Genomic DNA, 23,093 nt, shown 5'->3' with positions numbered 1-23,093 from the left:
AGTTTGATTATTGCACCAGAATGTTCTGGGGAACAGGAAACAGTTCTGTAAGATAGATTGATTCAATGGGTCAGGCTGACATAAAATGGTGTAACTAATCAATGATTGAATACTTTATTAACAGTTTGCAAATAGTACAGTGGTACGAGTATACAATGGTGCTACAAGGATAACACAAAAAGCCCTAAGGGCTTGTTTCCATTGTGGTCCTGTGAATTCAATTCATCGAGGCATTTAAAGACATACAATAATATACAATTAAGACATCATCAACACTAGTATCAATAAATTGTGTACTGTAAAATTGGGGGGTGGGGGGTAATTTCTGATGTTACACTTAGGCTTTAGTAGGACCAGTTACAAATTGCAGACAGGTGCTCTTTAATGGTGGTTTTGAAGGAGGGTAAGAAGTCACCCTTTTTTTAAAGTGAATCCTGCGATATATCGCGATATTGAAACGTGACGATGCTTATCGACGTGACGTCATACCGTATCGCGATATTTAAAAATATATTATATATTATTCAAAAAATAATGTCACCTTTACTTTGCTATCACAATCTAATAGTGTAATACAATGTAATAATTATCATAGGCATTACTTTAAGTAAACATCATAAGTAATACAAAATACATGCAAAGTATTGTGTCCTTAGTTAACTGATTATTTAATAATTGAAATAGAGCCCCATTCATTGTGCAAGTAATATAATACATCAACATGACATTAAATCATAATATAAAAACTAAGATTCTAGAAAAACTGTTCTACCTTTATACAATTGATATTGTTTACATTGTAATTTAAATAGCTTGAGGAGCCGTTCAATGGAGTTCAATGGACAGGTGGCGCCACATCAGGAGGTTTTCATTTGTTACTTTCAATGGTGTGATGTCACCTTCTCTTTCTATTATGGTATAAATGAATAACACCAAAATACATTTAAAATACCTCAAGGTAAAACAATTATAACTATATATATTTTTACATTTAGCACGTACAAACTATTTGATGTGATGTTTTAAAAGAAGAAAACAAAAGAGCTGGGATATGTCTCCAAAAGACAAGTCCTAATGGAAACTTCTGTTGACAGGAGCAGTATAAATAGCCATGATATTTGTGCTCGTCTATCCAACTCCCTGACAACATACAGCTGTTTAATTTAATCCTCCCAGTGAAGTAATTTATAGTGGACATTATTTCCCTTGGTGTAAATGCAGTGATGTGTTTTCAGAGCACTTAACTGACTGACACTCTTCTCACACTGTTAACATTGTGGCAAGAGTTTTATCCAGTGTGGACACGCTGGTGTTTCTTCAGGTTACCCAAACAATTCGGTCACCTTTATAAATGAAACTTTTTTCACTATGTTTTTCTCTAGTGTGAACAAACTGGTGTCTTCAGGGAACCTGACTGAATGAAACTCTTGTTACAATGTTGACAGTGGAAAGGTTTTTCTCCGGTGTGGATACGCTGGTGTGTCTTCAGGTCAGATGACTTACTGAAACTCTTTTTGCACAGTTTACACTGAAAAGGTTTTTCTCCAGAGTGGATACGCTGGTGTATCTTCAGTTTAGATGAACTAATGAAACTCTTGTTACACAGTTTACAGTGGAAAGGTTTTTCTCCGGTGTGTCTCTTCAGGCAACCCGACTGATTAAAACTCATGTTACAGTGTTTACACTGGAAAGGTTTTTCTCCGGTGTGGATACGCTGGTGTGGATACGCTGGTGTTTCTTCAGGTCTAATGAAACTAATGAAACTCTTGTTACACAGTTTACAGTGGAAAGGTTTTTCTCCGGTGGTGTCTCTTCAGGCAACCTGACTGATTAAAACTCATGTTACAGTGTTTACACTGGAAAGGTTTTTCTCCAGTGTGAACACGCTGGTGTGTCTTCAGGTTACCTAACTCTCTGAAACACTTGCTACAATGTTCACACTGGAAAGGTTTCTCTCCAGTGTGGATACGCTGGTGTTTCTTCAGGTCAGATGGCCTACTGAAACTCTTGTTACACAGTTTACACTGGAAAGGTTTTTCTCCAGAGTGGATACGCTGGTGTGTCTTCAGGTGACTCGACTGATTAAAACTCTTATTGCATTGTTTACATTGGAACGATTTTTCTCCGGTGTGGATACGCTGGTGTTTCTTCAGGTCAGATGACTTTCTGAAACTCTTGTTACAATGTTTACAATGGAAAGGTTTCTCTCCAGTGTGGATACGCTGGTGTGTCTTCAGGGAACCTGACTCACTGAAACACTTGTTACATTGTTCACACTGGAAAGGTTTTTCTCCAGTGTGAACACGCTGGTGTGTCTTCAGGTTACCTAACTCTCTGAAACACTTGCTACAATGTTCACACTGGAAAGGTTTCTCTCCAGTGTGGATACGCTGGTGTTTCTTCAGGTCAGATGGCCTACTGAAACTCTTGTTACACAGTTTACACTGGAAAGGTTTTTCTCCAGAGTGGATACGCTGGTGTGTCTTCAGGTGACTCGACTGATTAAAACTCTTATTGCATTGTTTACATTGGAAAGATTTTTCTCCGGTGTGGATACGCTGGTGTTTCTTCAGGTCAGATGGCCTACTGAAACTCTTGTTACACAGTTTACACTGGAAAGGTTTTTCTCCAGAGTGGATACGCTGGTGTATCTTGAGACAATGTGGACGGCTGAAACTCTTGTTACACAGTTTACACTGGAAAGGCTTTTCTCCAGAGTGGATACGCTGGTGTGTCTTCAGTTTAGATGAACTAATGAAACTCTTGTTACACAGTTTACACTGGAAAGGTTTTTCTCCGGTGTGGATACTCTGGTGTCTCTTCAGGCTACCCGACTGATTAAAACTCTTGTTACACAGCTTACACTGGAAAGGTTTTTCTCCAGAGTGGACACCCCGACTTGTCTCCCCCCAATCATCACTGTCTTCAGTGACTTCAGTGTCAGATTCAAGCTCAACTTCAACTTCAGAGCAGTGTGAAGAGGTGTTTTCATCATCTTCACTTTTCACTGCTAGTAATGTCAACATTGACCCAACAGGCTCCTCTGGTCTTTGAAGTAGCTCCTCCTGTTCCTTTTTAATCTGTGGAGGCTCTGGTTCCTCCTGGAGCAGACTGGGGCTCCTCTCCTGTTCAGGAGAAACCTCCTCTTTACACACAACCATGTGCAGGATGGCTAGGAGCAGAAAAATAACATCAGTCAACACTGGATTCATAAAATGTAAATCTATTTTGCTATCTTCCATGTTCCATGTAAAGAGCTATTGCCTACAAAACCTGACTAAACAGTTACTAAATAGGCACAAAAAAGGTTTAGTTAGTTAGTTTCTCTTGCTTGTTTCTCTCCCAGAACCTGGCAACTCGGTGTTGCCAGGGAGAGAAACAAGCAACCAGCGTTAGCTCGTTCTGCATTAGCGTTAGCTCGTCGGGGACTTTCAGTGCCAGTTAGGGTATCATGAGACTCCACAATGAGCAGTAGTAGAGAAAATACTAACTTTGCATCGGTTATAATAGACGATTTTCACTCTTACACGGGCTCCCATTATGCCAACGGAGGGGGTCGACAGACTGCATGACACGGGACTCTCTGAAATAACTCAACGTCCCTTTCAATGATGGTGAGTGATTAGCGACACATCAAAGATAACACTTAAAATGGGCGGATCTCTCCTTTAACTCCCAAATGGTTTGGACTGCAGACTGACTGATTGATTTAATATTTTATTGGACAGAAATGTAAAAACAGAGTACAGTCAAACACTTTGTCTAAAAGGATAACACCAAAAAAGTCTGTGCGGTCTTGTTTCCATTGGGGTCCTAGGAATTCAATTCATCAACATATAAAAAATAGCACCAAACATTCAGTATCATCAGAAATATAAAACACTATATGTACAGAGTAGGGAAATAAAGCGGGGGAGGGAGAAGTGATAACTACCTCCCCATTTAGCCTCCTGAAAGGTGCATTTTCAGGGTTGTTTAAAAGGAAGCCAGTGAAATACTTTTTTTGAGGGATGTGGTCAGGGCATTCCACACTTGGGTGGCAGTGCTGTAAAAGGAGAATTTACCCATGTTTGTTCTATAGGTGGGTGTTACCAGATCGTTGTTTACGCTCCCTCTAGTAATGTGGCTGTCGCACATTTTTGGAGGTATTTAGTCAGATATGCGGGTATTGAGGTCATTGAGGGCAAAGTCGCCTTGACTATTTTGAAAGCCAAACCCATTTTTAATTGTTTAACCCTGTCCTCTACCCTGACCCATCCTAGGCTATCAAAATGTGTGGGGAAAAGGCAGGTCATGGTCCCCAGGCCAAGAAGTAGTCGGATCAGTTTGTTTTGGGAGGTTTGAAGTCAGAAGTCAAAGAGGGGCTGAATGAGGGGTTCGGAAAGAGTCCTGAGAGCACTTTTGTAGACAAAAGAGGAAATTCTGCCCAACAATCTTCTTTGATTTACTCTTTTGATCAACTTAGTTGCCATGCTTTCACCTGTCAGGTATTCGTCAAGAATACAGCCCAAATAGGCTTGCAAAGAAAAAGAATCCAAGGCACTCCGTCTTTGATGAAAAAAAAACATATTAAGGATTTATTTTGAGCAAGAAACAATATGATCAACACGTATCGACCTATAAAGGTCTTCATCAGAGTCTGTTTTGGGGGCTTATTTCACAAACCACAAATATAATGTGCTGCAAGTCATGGTCATGTTTCAGTTTCTTACAGATTATGAAAGTGCAGCCTGTAAGCTTTCTAGTTACGTGCCATGCACTGAAATCTGGAAATAGTTGAAGAAGATATACTTATTTGAATGTTATTAACCACTTAAAGACCAGATGAAATGGCTTTTTGCAACCATATTTTAACCTAATTTCCAATAAAACAGGATGGGCTGGGTGGCTCTGAGCCAATCACAGCTGAGTTTACCAGCTCAGTATTACAACAGTCAAACAGCGTACATTTGTGATTCAAAGTATGTGATCTAAACTCGTTGCGTTGTACACTGCAACAAGGCGAATCAAGTGCATGTTACTGCATTGGCTATTTCTCACCTCAAATGTTTTTGGAAACATTTAATGTATTGTTTATAACATAATTAATAACGCACCATTCGGCCATCCTCTTTGTCCTAATTCAACAGAGTAGCACTGCCCTCTAGAATCTAGCATATGCTAATGAATCATAGCTGTTTGAAAGAATACTTGACAAGTGCTTAATATAACATATTGAAATTGGTTGGAGTGTCCGCCCTGAGATTGGGAGGTCCAAGTTCAATACCCCGGCCGGGTCGTACCAAAGACTATAAAATGGGACCCATTGTCTCCCTGCTTTAGCCTGCGTCTGACGGTCTGCAGAAGACACATGATAATGTGAGTTCACGCGACCAGGATGGTTTACCAGGCTATCCTGTGTAAACCTGTGTTGTGACAATAAAACTGATTCTGATTCTGATTCTATCCCTGCTTGCCTTGGCACTCAGCCTCAAGGCTTGGACTGGGATAAGTCCCTGTGACATACTAGCGTCTTGTCCAGGGGTTGTACTTGTACATCAAGCCGCCTCACGCCACAGAAACAGGAGATAAGCTCCTGGCCTATGGGCCACATGGCTCGGGAATAATTGGTTCTCAAGGCTTTTGGGGTGAGCAATTGCTTACCCCAAAACATGATTTATGATTCTGTGCCTATCGGTACATAACTCGGACGGCGCTGAGTCGGCTCAAGCGAACTTCGCAACTTTCGGCACGGCAACTCGCTCGATTTAGCTCGCTCGTGGTGTCTCTCGTGGCTCCAGTTCGCTTTAGACGGCGCGCCTCCGACGCGGTCCTAAACTATACTTTATACAAAACACCTACTGAGCCCCGTCAGTAGGTCAATATCTCACCTACTTAGACCAATCAATAGTCTGATTAAACGTGATAATGTCCCATTCAATGCATTGACAGCATCCGAAATGGGTGGCAGGGTCGACTCTATACTCTGTACTTGGTCCTCTCCTTTTCCCCTCTAAACCAAGTCTTTTGTGATGCATTGTGAGCTTGTAGATCAGCTATTAGCAGAACCCTAGCTAGGGTTCAAGTGGTTAAACTTCAAATCAAGAAGCTAATAAAAAGCATGTTTAATATCTGTTATCTCATACAGATTAGACTCACAGACCCATTTCTAGACCTCTCACCTCCTACAGAGGCAAACCATCAACAAAGAGTTTTCATAGTTTTCAACTACTACCAAACTCTAACCAGGCATTTGTGGCTTTCATGGCTGGAGGTGCTTCTGTTTCATGATGTCATTCACTTGGCGGCTTGAGCTGTGTGACACACACACTGTTCTAGATGCTTTGGTCTACGGCCACTCTGTAGAGATATGTACTATGTGGTGCAGTTTTGTATTTCTTTGCATATTAATGATGCCTATGCATATTGATTGATTGAGTGATTGATTGAATACTTTATTAGTCAAAACATGTACATAGCACAGAGGTAGAGTAAAACATTTAGGCCAAAAGGATAACACAAAAAGTCATGGGGACTTATAATATCCTATAAAATCCGGATATTATCATGATATGTTTTGCCAAGATCATTGTATAGTTAAAGTACGTACTGAGGTGTGGGTGGTCTTCAGGTTCCTCCTGTTTAATAGAAATGTCCCTGGCTGAGTCTGGAGAGTTCATCTTCACCTGCAGTCTGGACTCCACACACTGGTCTGAAATGAACACATTGAAAAATGACTTTACTTACTAGAGACCCAGCAGTGAGTGGTGTCAAAAATAATGATTTGTAGAATGTAAAGGCAAATTAGCCGAAGTAAACGTTCCAAAATATGAATATTGGGTTCAAAGATTGTGGGATTTATATATTAGGGAAGTAATCACACTTAATTTAAGATTAGACAAGAAAATAAATGTATTAAAAGATGGACTGCTGCAATGCAAACAATGGTCTAAAGTAAATAAGGTGAAAGTATCTCTTTTTAATGTTTCTGCTGCCATGCATCCCATCCTTCTACACCCACACCACCACCGATTAGCAGCCCCAACCATGTGTGAAAAGTAACTATTTTGTCATAACAGTGGAGCTAGTTAGGGTTCATCTTCCAGGGAGCTAGGAGATGGTTATGAGAGAGGTTATGGTGACACTCGGTTAGGGTTCATCTTTAAGGGAGCATGCATACGCAGAGCAAGTTTCATAGCAATCTGTCCATTAGACTTTGAGACATCTTGTGTGTGAGTGGCCTAAAGGTGGAGCATTTGGGCACCAAAATCAGTAAGATTCATCCTTGCTGGGTGCATTAAAGGACCATTTACTGTAACTGTTGGAAGAAGCTGCATTCAGTCACAGTTGGCACTGTGTGCAGTGGAAAAGGCCACATGACCAGAAACAATCATCCAGATTATGGATGTGCATAACTGACCAATTTATAAATACAACATTCTACTGTTCTGGCAAAGTTTCTTTGAATGTGTTTCAATATTTTATTTTGTATAACTACCATTACCGTTATATCCTATTCCATTTTTATTGTCTCTAATTCCACACTGTTGAAGCAAAAATAATTCCACTGCCAAACTATAGTGCAACTAGCAACTGTATTGTATGTGTATGTGACAATAAACACCTTAAAGCTAGAAAAGGGGAAGAAAGAGAGAGACAGACAGTGAATGAAACGTACTGAGGTCTGGCTGGTCTTCAGGTCACTTCCTCCTGTTTCATTGAAACGGGTCTGGCTGGGTCTGGAGAGTTCATCTGCACCTGCTGTCTGGACTCCACAGAGTCTGGAACGAAACAATTAAAATCCCAGATGAGTTTAGGATTAATTAAGAAGAGAAACTCCTCTTATACTCAACTTCAACAATAACAGACAACAAGGAAGGAGTAACTTATTGTGTTAATAACTTGTCAACTGGGTCAGTTACTTTTTCATAGAACACTTCAATTATAATTCATAACCTTTTACACTTCAAGTTGCCCAGGATGAAAGTTTTTTTTTGCAGTCTTGAATATTATATGGAAAATATAATTAATATCTTAATGCAATCCTCTCTCTGATAGAAAATGAAAAATGAAAATATATATTTTTTAAAAGTGTAATATATATATATATATATATATATATATATATATATATATATATACATATACATATATATAAATGTTCACTAATGTCCACGTTTTCTTTTATCAGGAAAACACTGTTCAGGTTCATAACGGTAATACTTAAATGCCCCTCTTCTTTCAGGGCAACACAAGTTACACCATATTATTTTAGGCGCACACACACACACACACACACACACACACACACACACACACACACACACACACACACACACACACACACACACACACACACACACACACACACACACACACACACACACACACACACACTCTCTTACTTCTGTGGCCCAAAAGCTCAAATCAAAGTGTGGAACCTTTATAGTTAAAGTTCCTGGACGTCCCTCAGTTCTCCAACCGTCACAGGGTCAGGTTTTACCAGCAGGTTAACAGTCACTGTCTTCTCAATCTCATCCCACGTTGCCAGAGGAACTTTTAGTGAAGCTGCTTGTCCAAAGCTTTACCTGGGTTGTTCTGTGTGTGTCTTCAGGTTGAAAACGGCAGAATGTCCCTTTAAAACGTCCAACTAGGTTAATTTAAACTCTGGGCTGTACTTGAAGCTAGCTTAGAATTAGCATTAGCATTAGCATTAGTCCACCATAACAACAAAGCAAAGTCTATGAACGTCGTGTGTAAATTCCTCTCGTTTCACAACGTGCCAGCCTGTCACTCTTTACACAGACTGTCACACAAAGACACACTCAGACAGAAGTTACACAAAGGTTTGTTCACTGCAAACTTATATTATAACACAGACTTTCTCTGTATCAGTTCGTTCACTCTCTGCTCTGTTTATTTGGCTCTAATCGATGTGTTTCAACCCGGACGAGAGAGCGGGACGGACACGGTCCCCGGCCGTGCCTCTTTCTAGTCCGGTTCGAAACACACACTATTCCCGTAGCCATGGTTCACATGACGCTCGTCTGTCACAAGCGTCACGGAACCACTTGTTCCTGGTTTGCAAATGTTTTAGATTTTTAACTGCTACATCTACATAAACGTTCAGATTTAAAATATAAAGTGCTGATCCCCATGCCACGGATGTAACAAGTTGAGGCGTAAAGGTCTAAGTACCTGTATATTCCGTATGATTCAATAAAAAGCTTTTTAATCCGATCGCCGGCCATTTTCTTGGAATTTTCTACGATGCTTTCAACTGTGCGACTCTATCGGTTGGGAGGTGTACTGCACTCTGATACATTACAAAAAATTAAATAGAAAATGACCGCTGATCGGATCAAAATGCTTTTTATTAAACAATACGGGTACTTAAATCAGGGCGCCTTAACTTGTAACATCCGTGGCCACAGGGTAAAGCACTTTATATTTGACATATGAACGTTTATGTATATGTGGCAGTTGTAAATGTAAAAACAATTGCAAACCAGTAATAATAGTGGTTCCATGAATGTCATGGTATGACAGTCATGTTTCAGGAATATCTATTCCCGCAGAAGCCTCATAAATTAATGAATAATGTTCCATGAATTTCAAAGTTTATTCTTAAACAGAAATACGTTTTAAAGGTTTTACAAATAGATGAAACACAATGTGAATGAGTTCATCTTCTGCTGTGTTTCAGTGGTTGAGCTGCTAACAAACGTCCTCCTGCTGCTTAACGACGACACTGTTTAGAAACGACTTGTTTTAGTTGTCTTTGTGTTTTAAAGTGTCAACAGTCAGTCAACACACCAGAGTCTGTCTAGACGCCAGTTGGCGTGTTGCTGCCCCCCACTGTTGGTCTCGGGTACTGTCCATTGTTTATATACAGTAACAGTACTATGTGACCTTCCTGACCTGTAGAGACCAGAACATCCATCTAGGAGTGCAACAGTTAATCCAACTAAATCAATTTAAATGATTACAATTTTTATTTTGGCATGTCATTACAGTTAAACAAAGACAATAGCAGATCTACAAGCTCACGACGCGTCACGGTGCGATGCATTTTGAGCTTGTAGATCAGATATGTTCACAATTCTTGCACAACACTGTTGTGCGGCATAGTATAAAATAGGACTGATGTCATTAATCAATTTGTTGAGAAAAAACATATAGCTTCTCAATTCTCTGATTAATCGGAAAATGTATCTACAGATGAATCGCTTAGAAAGTCATGGTTGTGGCAGCTCTACAACAGCTTCCATCACTGCATGTTGATGCTGCACAGGTCTGATCATGTCTCATAGAAATGCAGGATACAACATTCATACCATGTTACAGGACACAACAACATACCATGTATTAAACATGTAAACCATATCATTTTCAAACTATGTAACTATATCAATATTTCTATGATAAATTCAGACTGTATGGTATATTCAGACTGTGACAGAGTAAGAGTATCACAAGCTATATCAAAGCAATGTATGTTCCAAATAGTTCTGAGTTTGGTTATTGTACCAGAATGTTCTGGGGAACAGGAAACAGTTCTGTAAGATAGATTGATTCAATGGGTCAGGCTGACATAAAATGGTGTAACTAATCAATGATTGAATACTTTATTAACAGTTTGCAAATAGTACAGTGGTACGAGTATACAATGGTGCTAAAAGGATAACACAAAAAGCCCTAAGGGCTTGTTTCCATTGTGGTCCTGTGTATTCAATTCATCGAGGCATTTAAAAACATAAAATAATATACAATTAAGACATCATCAACACTAGTAACAATAAAATGTGTACTGTAAAATTGGGGGGTGGGGGGTAATTTAAGCTTAGACTTTAGTAGGACCGGCTACAAATTGCAGACAGGTGCTCTTTAATGGTGGTTTTGAAGGAGGGTAAGAATTCACCCTTTTTTAAAGTGAATCCTGCGATATATCTCGATATTGAAAGCAGCTGGGGCCACTGTGGCCGTGAGGCCATGCCATTTTTCGAGGGGCACACGGCCAAAGAGAGGGCCATGGCCGTCGTGGGCGCCGTGAAATTCCTGCCCTGATCATAGCCATTACATTAAGTGTATAAACATCATAAGTAATACAAAATACATGCAAAGTATTGTCCTTAGTGAACTGATTATTTAATAATTCAAATAGTGCCCCATTCATTGTGCATGTTATCTAATACATTGATTGATTGATGTAGTTTATTTAGAAAGACATGAGAATAGTACATGACAGTACATAACAGTACATGGAAGTACAAATTCACAATACAAGGTCTACTAAACTGGAAACCCTCATTAAGCATTACGCTTGTTTAAGATGAGAACCCCATGCACACAAATCATGATGAAATATAAGAGGCAGGCAGATATACACACTACTATACAGAATGTCATACAATCAGCTTTCAGGTTACTGGTATGACGAGAGAAAAAAAAAAATATATATATATATACAAAAGAGGAAAATGAAGGAGGGGGGGGGGGGGGTAGGGAGGGGTAGGTTAAGACTTAGACAGGGGCCATTTTCGAATTGCAGCCTCCTGAAGGTGTATCTTTAGGGCAGTTTTGAAAGTGAGTAGGGTTTTACACTCCTTTACTCCTTTTGGTAGGGCATTCCACATTTTTGATGAATAGCATGAGAACGAGTTCATACCCTTAGTTGAGCCAAATCTGGGTTGAACATGATCAGTGGAGCTGCCTCTGGTGTTATGATCATGGACTTCATTAACATTTTTGAAGTATTTTGACAAATACAGGGGGATCCCAATGTTGTGGTGTATCTTGAAGACCAGGCCCATAGCAAGTTGCTGTACTCTGTCATCAAAATGACATTAAATCATAATATAAAACCTTAAATTCTAGAAAAGCTGTTCTACCTTTATACAATTGATATTGTTTACATGGTCATTTAAATAGCTTGAGGAGCCGTTCAATGGACAGGTGGCGCCACATTGGGAGGTTTTCATTTGTTTACTTTCAATGGTTCTCTTTCTATTATGGCATAAATGCATAACACCAAAATACATTTAAAATACCTCAAGGTAAAACAATTACATATATTGTTTTACATTTAACACTGAATGTGTTGTGAGGTTTTAAAAGAAGAAAACAAAAGAGCTGGGATATGTCTCCAAAAGACGAGTCCTAATGGAAACTTCTGTTGACAGGAGCAGTATAAATATCCATGATAGTTTTGCTTGTCTATCCAACTCCCTGACAACATACAGCTGTTTAATTTGATCCTCCCAGTGAAGTAATTTATAGTGGACATTATTTCCCTTGGTGTGAATGCACTGATGTCTTTTCAGAGCACTTAACTGACTGAAACTCTTCTCACACTGTTAACATTGTGACAAGAGTTTTTCTCCAGTGTGGACACGATGGTGTCTCTTCAGGCCACCTGACTGAATGAAACTCTTGTTACAATGTTTACACTGGTAAGGTTTTTCTCCAGTGTGGATACGCTGGTGTTTCTTTAGGTCAGATGACTTACTGAAACTCTTGTCACAATGTTCACAGTGGAAAGGTTTTTCTCCAGTGTGGACACGGTGGTGTATCTTCAGGTCAGATGACTTACTGAAACTCTTGTTACAATGTTTACAATGGAAAGGTTTCTCTCCAGTGTGGATACGCTGGTGTATCTTCAGGTCAGATGACCGATTGAAAGTCTTGTCACAATGTTCACAGTGGAAAGGTTTTTCTCCAGTGTGGACATGCTGGTGTATCTTCAGGTCAGATGACTTACTGAAACTCTTGTTACAATGTTTACAATGGAAAGGTTTTTCTCCAGTATGGATACGCTGGTGTGTCTTCAGGTTACCTAACTCTCTGAAACACTTGCTACAATGTTCACACTGGAAAGGTTTCTCTCCAGTGTGAATACGCTGGTGTATCTTCAGGTGATCCGACCGATTAAAACTCTTGTTACAGTGCATACAGTGGAAAGGTTTTTCTCTGGTGTGGACAGGCTGGTGTTTTTTCAGGTTATCCGACCGATTAAAACTCTTGTTACAGTGTGTACAGTGGAAAGGTTTTTCTCCGGTGTGGATACGCTGGTGTATCTTCAGGTAACTCGACCGATTAAAACTCTTGTTACAGTGCGTACAGTGGAAAAGTTTTTCTCCGGTGTGGATACGCTGGTGTATCTTCAGGTGACCTGAGATATTGAATCTCTTGTTACAATGTTTACATTTGAAAGGTTTTTCTCCATCTGGTTGAGTTGAAGTCTTGGTAAACTGTTGATGACTATAAGATCCTATAAGATAAGAGAGAGAGGAGGAGAGAAGGGGAGAGGCAGGTTAAAATTGGTGAGTACACATACAACTTCAAAGCTTCCATCATCAAATAAGACCTCTTTTATTCCAACTCCCAGTTTTCCCCACCCCATAAGTCCTGTCCCTGCGTTTAACACAGACTGACCTCCACTGGTCTCCTCCCAATCATCACTGTCTTCAGTGACTTCAGTGTCAGATTCAAGCTTAACTTCAACTTCAGAGCAGTGTGAAGAGATGTCTTCATCATCATCATCTTCACTTTTCACTGCTAGTAATGTCAACTTTGACCCAACAGGCCCCTCTGGTCTTTGAAGTAGCTCCTCCTGTTCCTCTTTAATCTGTGGAGGCTCTGGTTCCTCCTGGAGCAGACTGGGGTTCCTCTCCTGTTCAGGAGAAACCTCCTCTTTTGACACAACCATGTGCAGGATGTCTAGGAGCAGAAACAATAACATGATAGTGAATAGTGGATTCCTAAAATGTACAAATATTTATCCTTTGTCCGTGTTCCCTGAACAAAGTGAGCTATGACCTACTTTGACTGACCAAACATTGACAGGTTACTACAGGTCTTTCATAAAAAAATGTTTTTAGCCAGGTTTAGGCAAAATACATATTTTGTATTGTATTTGTAATTTTGAATTAAAATATTCAGTTACTTTACCAAACAATTGAATGATGCTGTTACAGCATATTTTAATCATTAAATTATGAAACAATATTAAACCATAAAAAAAAATCAGGCCAAGCCGTATAGAACAGGGTTTGCCTGTATGTAAAGTATGTATGTATTTCCCCTCAAAAGTAGACCAATCACAGTGCATGACATCATGAAACAGAAACATATCTACCCATGAAGTTGGGTCGTAGTTTAAAATCTAGTAATGGGTCTGTGAGTCTTTGAATCTGTCTGTCTCTGTGTTCAGTCTGTGAGTCTTTGAATCTGTCTGTCTCTGTGTTCAGTCTGTGAGTCTTTGAATGTGTCTGTTTCTGTGTTCAGTCTGTGAGTCTTTGAATCTGTCTGTCTCTGTGTTCAGTCTGTGAGTCTATGAATCTGTCTGTCTATGTGTTCAGTCTGTGAGTCTATGAATCTGTCTGTCTTTGTGTTCGGGGTGAATTAGACAAACCGCTGTACCGATCAGCATCACATTTCTGCACAATGCCAAGGCAGACCAAGGAAGTGTTTTTCACATCTGATAGAATGACTTAAACCCTTTAAGACCTGAGGCGATTCTTAAAACAGTTTTTGGAAAAAATATCTGTTTTTTTTTTCTCCAGGATTTTTCAAAAATAGCAGATCTACAAGCTCGTAGCGTGCTATGAGCTTGTATATCAGCTATTTTTGAATAGCCAAAGAAATCTAAAGTGACACAGATGCGTTCCAGGTCTTAATGGGTTAAACCCTCTATACTTAGTGAGCTAACCCTCTATACGAGATATTGTGAGCGTGTAGATCAGCTATTTTCAGCAAATTGTCCCTGTGAATAGGGATGCTAGGTTTCATGTGGTTACATTTTAAATCAAGAAGCTGAGATAAAGCCTGACAAAGATCTGTGTTATGTCACACAAATCAGACTAGCAGACCCATTTCTAGATGTCACGCTTCCTACAGAGCCACGCCATTAAAAAATCCATTTACATGAATAGATTTTCAACTACGACCCAAGTTTCAACCAGGTATTGCAGGCTTTCATGGCCAGAGGTGCTTCAGTTTGATGACATCAGCTGTGATTGGTCTACTTTTGAGTGGATTCACTTCTTTTTTTTTGTTGCCACCGCACTCTGACTCCTCTGGTGCGATATCTACTTAGACCAATAACATTTAAATAAGTGATGGGTCGCACTCAGAAGGACTTCTCCGTGTCTTTACAATGAAGGACAATTGTTTCGGCTATCCAGCCTTCGTCGGTGTACTTCTGAGTAGGCATACAATTAGTGGATACAGACAAACCCTGTTCTATATGGTCCGGCCTACAGCCATGCTGAAAAACATCTACAATGTAAAGTTATATGCTGCAGCTTTTCTTTTACATTGCATTTGCCCATAAGAGGATGTGCTTTTGGATATAATAAAGTAATAACAATAAATGTAAAAAAAAATATGTATTTTTATTAGTATTAATCCTTTGCCCCTTTTTCTCCCCAATTTACTCGTTATAGCAATTAATTCCTCAACACACACATTTGTGTGTTTCCACTTACTGAGGTGTGAGTGGTCTTCAGGTTCCTCCTGTTTAATAGAAATGTCCCTGGATGAGTCTGGAGGGTTCATCTTCACCTGCAGTCTGGACTCCACACACTGGTCTGAAATGAAGCAAGTGAATAAGGACCTTAATCGGGGGAGAAGAAGACAGCCTCCACGTGGCCTCCCCTGCAAGTAGCTAAAGAGTAGTTGCAAGGTTGCATGCCCTTTAAGCGAAACAAATGTCTTCACAACGTCCACCGACCACAGCCCCAGCGCTAGCGCTTCTCCAGCTCAACGTCTCACCATTGCCAAGATCAACATCCTTGAGCACATAGCCAGCAAAAACAACGTGACACTGATCACCCTGCAGGAGACCCACCAGGAAAATAATAACATCCTGAGGGTCCCTGGGTACATCTTGGCCGGCCACATCGCCAATAAACATCATGGCATTGCTACATTTGTCCGCAAAGATATGGCCTGGTCAGCCGCCGGACAATCTCCAGAGGGTGCATAGATAGAATACATTACAACCAAAGTGCAAGACACCACCATTGTCAACATCTACAAACCACCACCCAGTAGACTGGTCCCATCGTCCCTGCCAGATGTCCCAGCCCCTGCCGTGTACGCTGGTGACTTCAACAGCCACCATACAGACTGGGGTTAAAGCAGCTCCAACGCTGATGGTGACTTCCTGGTAGACTGGGCCTCAACTGTCGATGCTACACTCCTATACGACCCAAAGGAGCCACGCACCTTCTACTCTGCACGATGGAACAGCACCACCAATCCAAACCTGGCTTTCGCAAAATGGCATAACAACCAGTCACTCCCAGTAAGACGCATCCTGGACATGTTGTCAACATTACAACCTCCTTGGGTAAATGACAGAGTCCGGTCCATAAGAAGGGCATGTAGACAGGCAGAACGTAAATGGAAAGCTTCTAAAGATCTTTCTAATCACAATGCCATGAAGACACTTTTAAAAGAATTAAACAGCACAATGAGAGAGGAACGATCAAAATATTTCTCCCATCTAATTGCTTCGAACCCCCATAACCCCAAACTTCTTTTTAGCACCATAAATTCTCTTACACGTCGTCCCTCCGACTCCAGTGAAATGATATCCACTGAGAGATGTGAAGCCTTTCAGGCCTTCTTCTTAGACAAGGTCTCAAACATTAGAACCCAAATTGTACCTTCTTTGTGCATTCTACCACACAGGGAGGTATCGCAATACTTAAATTCCTTCGATTTAGTTTCCCAGCCTGACCTTTTGAACATCATTAATAGCATGAAACCCTCTTCCACCCCTGCAGACGCTCTACCCACCACATTTTTAAAAGAGGTTTCCCTCTTTTTATCTCCAGACATTTTAGCAATATTCAATAAATCACTATCCTCCGGTGTTATTCCTTCTATCTTCAAGTCAGCTGTAGTAAAACCCCTGTTGAAAAAATCAAACCTTGACATCTCCAATTTTAACAATTTCAGACCAATTTCGAAATTACCCTTTCTCGCCAAAGCACTAGAGAAAGTGGTTTATTCTCAACTTTTAACTTTTTTAAACGACAACTCACTCTTTGAAATGTTTCAGTCTGGTTTTAGAACACACCATAGTACAGAGACTGCACTTCTGAAGGTTTTAAGTGACATCAGGATGAACACAGATACTGGCTGCTGTACTGTGTTGATGTTACTTGACCTTTCCGCTGCTTTCGACACGATAGACCACAATATCCTACTGGACAGACTGGAAAACTGGGTGGGTGTGACTGGGTCTGCACTGGACTGGTTTAGGTCCTACCTGAGCGATAGAACCTTCACGGTCTCAGTTAGCGATGCGTCCTCTAGCCATGCAGATGTCACTTGTGGCGTCCCCCAAGGGTCAATCCTTGGTCCGTTATTATTTTGTATTTATCTTCTTCCTTTAGGCCTAGTCATTCGCAATTTTAACGTCTCCTTCCATTTTTATGCTGACGACACACACATTTATTTTTCCTTAGACCCATCAGACCCTGCCACAGTTTCTCCGGTTTCTCTTGTCTCCCCTTTGATTGCCTGTCTTTCTGCCATAAAATCCTGGATGTCAAATAACTATCTTATGCTAAACAATGACAAAACAGAAATTATTGTGTTTGGACCAAAAACCCGTAGAGACATGGTAACGCAGTTATTACACACACAGGGGTTACAGTGCACCCATGAAGCAAGGAACCTGGGAGTCCTATTTGACTCAGACCTAAACTTCAAAGCATTTTTCCAACATTGCAAAAACAGCCATTTTCCAAATTAGGAATATTTCAAAAATCAGATCTTTTATCTCATTTAGCGACGCACAAACCATTATTCATGCCTTTGTCACTAACCACTTGGACTACTGTAATTCACTTTTTTCTGGACTCCCCAAAAAGTCAATCAATCGCCTTCAACTAATTCAGAACACAGCAGCTAGAGTTCTTACAAGAACCAGGAGGTATGACCACATCACCCCTGTTCTTGCTTCACTGCACTGGCTACCAGTGGCGTTCAGAATTGATTTTAAAATGTCATTGTTTGTTTGGAGTTGCTGAGCAAGCGCAGCTTTCGGCTACACACCAGTAACGGCCAAAGCAGCAGGGTGAGAAAGCTCAAGAACGGTGTCCTGCAGGGCTCAGTGCTGGCTTATTGTGATGTTATTCAACATCTACATCCACGACCTACCCACAACAACATCAAGGAAGTACGGCTATGCAGACAACCTAGCCATTTTGCTCAGCAAGCCATCCTGGGAAGCAGTAGAAGAGGGCCTCTCTGAGAACATGAACATTCTGTCTTCATACCTGAAGAACTGGCGCCTCGAGCTCAGTGTTGAGAAGACCGTATCAACAATGTTCCACCTCTACAACAAGGAAGCAACCCGTGAAATTAACAACATGGTTGAAGATGCCCGGCTACAGTCCCAGTCCTCCCCGACATACCTTGGGTGAAGCTGGACAGAACACTGTCATTCAAACAACACCTGGACAGTGTCAAGGGAAAGACCACCGCCCGTGCCGCATTGATACGCCGTCTAGCCGGTAGTACGTGCGGAGCCACCACAAAGACACTGCGCATCTCCACCGAGGCTCTGGTGTTCCCCGCCGCTGAGTACTGTGCCCCAGTCTGGAGCCGTAGCCCTCATGTGAAGAAGCTGGATGCTGCCCTCAACACCGCCCTACGGACCGTCTCCGGATGTCTACGATGTCTACGAGCCACTCCAACAAACCTGTCCTCGCTGGAATCGCTCCAGCAGAGGTCAGACGAGAAGCCGCCACGCTGGCCCTCGCTCGGAAGGCACAGATGAGTGAATCCCACCTCCTCCACAAGGTTGTCACGGAGACACCACAGCGCACGCGCCTCAAGTCCCGGCGCCCCTTTGCCACAAAGGCCCAGGAACTGCTCCGCACAACACCAGCAGACACCTCCAAGGCTTCCTGGGTGAAGGCAAGATGGAGGGACCAGTGGAAGGCAGCAGAACCATCCAGGCTTCACAAATACATCGAGGACCCAGCAGATGTTCCTGGCCAGCACCTCCCACGCAAGGAGTGGACAACCCTCAATCGCCTGAGGACAGGTGTGGGACGTTTCAATGCATCAATGCACAAGTGGGGTCTCACAGACAATGCCCACTGCGAATGTGGGGATCCAGAACAGACTGTGGAACACTTTATGACCAGCTGCCCCAAATACCGGCCACCTAATGGTGATCGTAGTTTAATTGACCTAGACAATGACACACTGGACTGGCTTGCTGCAACGGAGCTGAAGGTCTAAGGACATACGACAGAAGAAGAAGGACCTTAATCCAAGACCGGGAACACATCCGTGTCATTTTAAGATTTCTTTGGCTATTCAAAAATAGCAGATATACAAGCTCATAGAGCGGCACCGAGCTTGTATGAGCTTGTAAATCTGCTATTTTTGAAAAGAAATCTTGAAAATGTGTGCAAATCTTTGAATATATATATAATTTTTTTCAAGCGAACATTTATAACTCAAATCTTTGCTTCTGGGGATTCTAAAAATGTCAAATGTTTTTTTGTTTCTTTTTTTACTTATGTTGCTATAATATGATGACCACCATGTCAAGGACCACCCAAAATGATATGTAAATTGTGGACCCCCACCCCATTTAAAGGAACTACACCATGAATTTGAACTTTTCCTTATTTTTTGTGTGTTTTTGGTCTCCCCTACCTCTCTTCTATCCCCAAAAATACCCCAGTTTGAACACTCAGCTTTCACAGCATATCATGGGGTTCTCTGTAAATTGGTCTCAAAACAGACCAAACTGATTTTCACCCAGACGTGACGTCACGTCTGGGACAATCCCTCCCGTTTTTTTCAGTTCCAACTTTTTTATGTTCTTTTTTTTTACTTTTTCCACACAGAACCAGGAGAAAACTGGCTGAATAGCGTGCCAAACAGGACAATGTGGTATTGCAGGTGAAAGTGCTTTATAAGCCAGAGAGAAGTTAGTTGGAATGAGTATCTGAGGCTTGATTTAGGCTCAAACCTTTTGAAAAACGTTTGAGGGACATAAACAATATGATATTAAATATTAAATGTTTTTTTTAAATTCCTGGTGTAGTCCCTTTTAAAAAAAATTGTTCCAGGGACCCCAAGAAGCAAAGATTACAGTTAGTACATTAGTACAAAATGTATGTATTCAAAAACACGTTTTAACGTTTTTCCAAAAAATGGCAGATCTACAAGCTCGTATATTGTAAGCTTGTATATCTGCTATTTTTAAATGGCCAAAGAAATACAAAAAATTACACAGATGCGTTCCCGGTCTTAATGGGTTAATAACTGGAGACCCGTGGTGTCAAGAATAACAATAATATTTGCTGAAGGTAAAGGCAAAATAGCCTTATTTTCTAGTCACTATTTTGGCCTGATGGTAGCGCCAGAAGAATCAGGTCATTGGGACACTCTGTTAGGAAGCATGCATGCACAGAGGAAGCTTCATGGCAATCTGTCCATTAGATTTATAGACATCTTGTGTGCAAGTGGCTTAAAAGTGGAGCTAAAGGAAAGGCGTTTGAGCACCAAAATCTGTCAGATTAATCCCTGCTAGGTGCATTTAAGCCAAGGACTATTCACTGTAACTGTTGGCACTGTGTGTAGTGGAAAAGCCACTACACACTACAGCCACTATCAGAAACAATCATCCAGACTATGGATTTGCATAACTGACCAGATTTTTCCAATTACTATTTCCTTTCTATCCTATTTAATTTGTATTACTCCACACTGATGAAGCACAATGATTTCACTGTCAATAGTGCAGCTGGCAATTGTATTGTATGTGTATGTGACAATAAACACCTTGAAGCTAGAAAAAAAGGGAAGAAAGAAAGAGACAGACAGAGAATGAAACTTACTGAGGTCTGGCTGGTCTTCAGGTTCCTCCTGTTTCACTGAAACGGGTCTGGCTGGGTCTTGAGAGTTCATCTGCAACCTGCAGTCTGGACTCCACAGAGTCTGGAATGAAACAATTAAAATCAGATAAGTTCAGATGTCATTACAAAGACTTTAAGAGAGACGTCTCTTACACTTAACTTCAACAATAACAGACAAAAAAAAAAGAATAACATGGTAGCCTAATCACTTGTCATTTGGTCAAGTAACTTTTTTCACAGAACATTTCCGGAATAATACATAATAATATATAATTCATAACCTTTAAGGCTCGTCTCCACTTCAATATGTTTTGCAGTCATTAATATTTTGTGGAAAATATAATTAATATCTTCATTTAATCCTCTCTCTGATAGAAAATTTTCCCTCTTGAAGGCAAGTAGAACGATTTTATTTCTTTTTAGGAACATAATTATAAATTATGTAGTCATGATTTGTGCAAACGAAATACTACTAATATTAATATTAATAATAATAATACAAACATTGTTTTCTTTTTTCAGGTAAACACTGTTCAGGTTCACTACCATAATAGTGAAATGCCCCTTTTCCTTCAGGTCAATCGATTGATTGAATACTTGCGGGGGGGGGGGGGGGGGGGGGGGGTATCACAGAAAGTGGTACAGTTCTATACAAGGTCTGCTATTAAGAGGATTAAAACCCAAGAAAGCGCTATGGCTTGTTTCCATCGGGGTCCTGTGTATTCAATTCATCGAAACATATAATGACAGAGAGATATACAATACTATGCCAAAACATCATATAAACCAGAAGTAATCAAAAAGAAAAATATTTAAAGAAAAGAGTTTGGGTGGTAGCTGTAGAATACAACTCTCGTAGACGTATTTATTATTCTGACGTTTTCAATCTACGAGAGTTGTAGGGTTCACCCCCCACTGAGACAGGGACTTTCAGCAGTATACTCCGTAAACACTCCAAACATGGACAAATTGAAAATAAAGGTGCTTACCCCCACGCCCCAAATGTTAACTCTCGCTACGGGGAAGTAGTTTAATGTAATACTCTATATCTTTCAATAAAGAAGTGTTTTAATGCCGTCTGTGGCCGATTCTGTCGGAAGTTCCCAATGGGCGGTAGTGACGCGCCCATCTGGTGAAAACCGGAATTACACTCAATGTAAACAGGAAGTAAACCAGGGTGAAAAAATGGCGTTCGGCCACAGACGGCATTAAAACACTTCTTTATTGAAAGATATGGATCATTACATTAAACTACTACCCCGTAGCTAGAGTTAACATTTGGGGCGTGGGAATAAGCACCTTTATTTTCAATTTGTACACGTTTGGAGTGTCTACGGGGTATAGTGCTGAAAGTCCCTGTGTCCATGGGGGGTGAACCCTACAACTCTCGTGGATTGAAAACGTCAGAATCATAAATACGTCTACGAGAGTTGTATTCTACAGCTAGGTGGGTGGAGGGTCTGGAGATAGGCTTGGACTCTTTACTTTTTACACAGGCCAGTTCTGAATTGCAGCCACCTGTAAATGCTCTTTAGCATTTGAAGGATTTTTTTAAAGGAACTTTAGAGCTTTTGAAGGAACAAACACTCCCAAGTTAGATTCTTATTTTAAACAACAAAAACATACCTTCCTCAATAATGTATCCTGGCAGAGAACACACTTGAACACCTCTAATGTGGGACTTTAGTCTTGACTTGAGTGTACTTGAAGCTAGCTTAGCATTCATTAGCCCCCCCCCCCAAAAAAAAAGAAAAACAAGCAAAGTCTTTGAACGTCGTGTGTAAATTCCTCTCGTTTCACAACGTGCCAGCCTGTCACTCTTTACACAGACTGTCGCACAAAGACACACTCAGACAGAAGTTACACAAATGTTTGTTCACTGCAAACTTATATTATAACACAGACTGTCTCTGTATAACGTTCACTCTTTCTCTCTCTGTTGTTGGTGGATGCATTGTGTGTTTCAACCCGGACGAGAGAGCAGGACGGACACGGTCCTCGTCCTTCCCTCTATCCCGTCCGGGTTGAAACACAGTACACACACACTACTCCTATGACCTCATCAGCATTTATGTTGAAGCAGCTTATCCTGTGCAAAACGCGCCCCCTGCTGCAGCTCTCTTGCTATTACCACCATTATGTTCAGGATTTTCTAGCCCTGAAACATGACTGTCATACCATGACCTTTCTGACCAGTTCGCCTGCATGACCACT

This window comes from Gymnoscopelus braueri, assembly GCF_963280865.1.
Source record: "Gymnoscopelus braueri genome assembly, chromosome: 24".
NCBI classification, from domain to species: domain Eukaryota; kingdom Metazoa; phylum Chordata; class Actinopteri; order Myctophiformes; family Myctophidae; genus Gymnoscopelus; species Gymnoscopelus braueri.
This window is presented reverse-complemented; position numbering follows the sequence as displayed.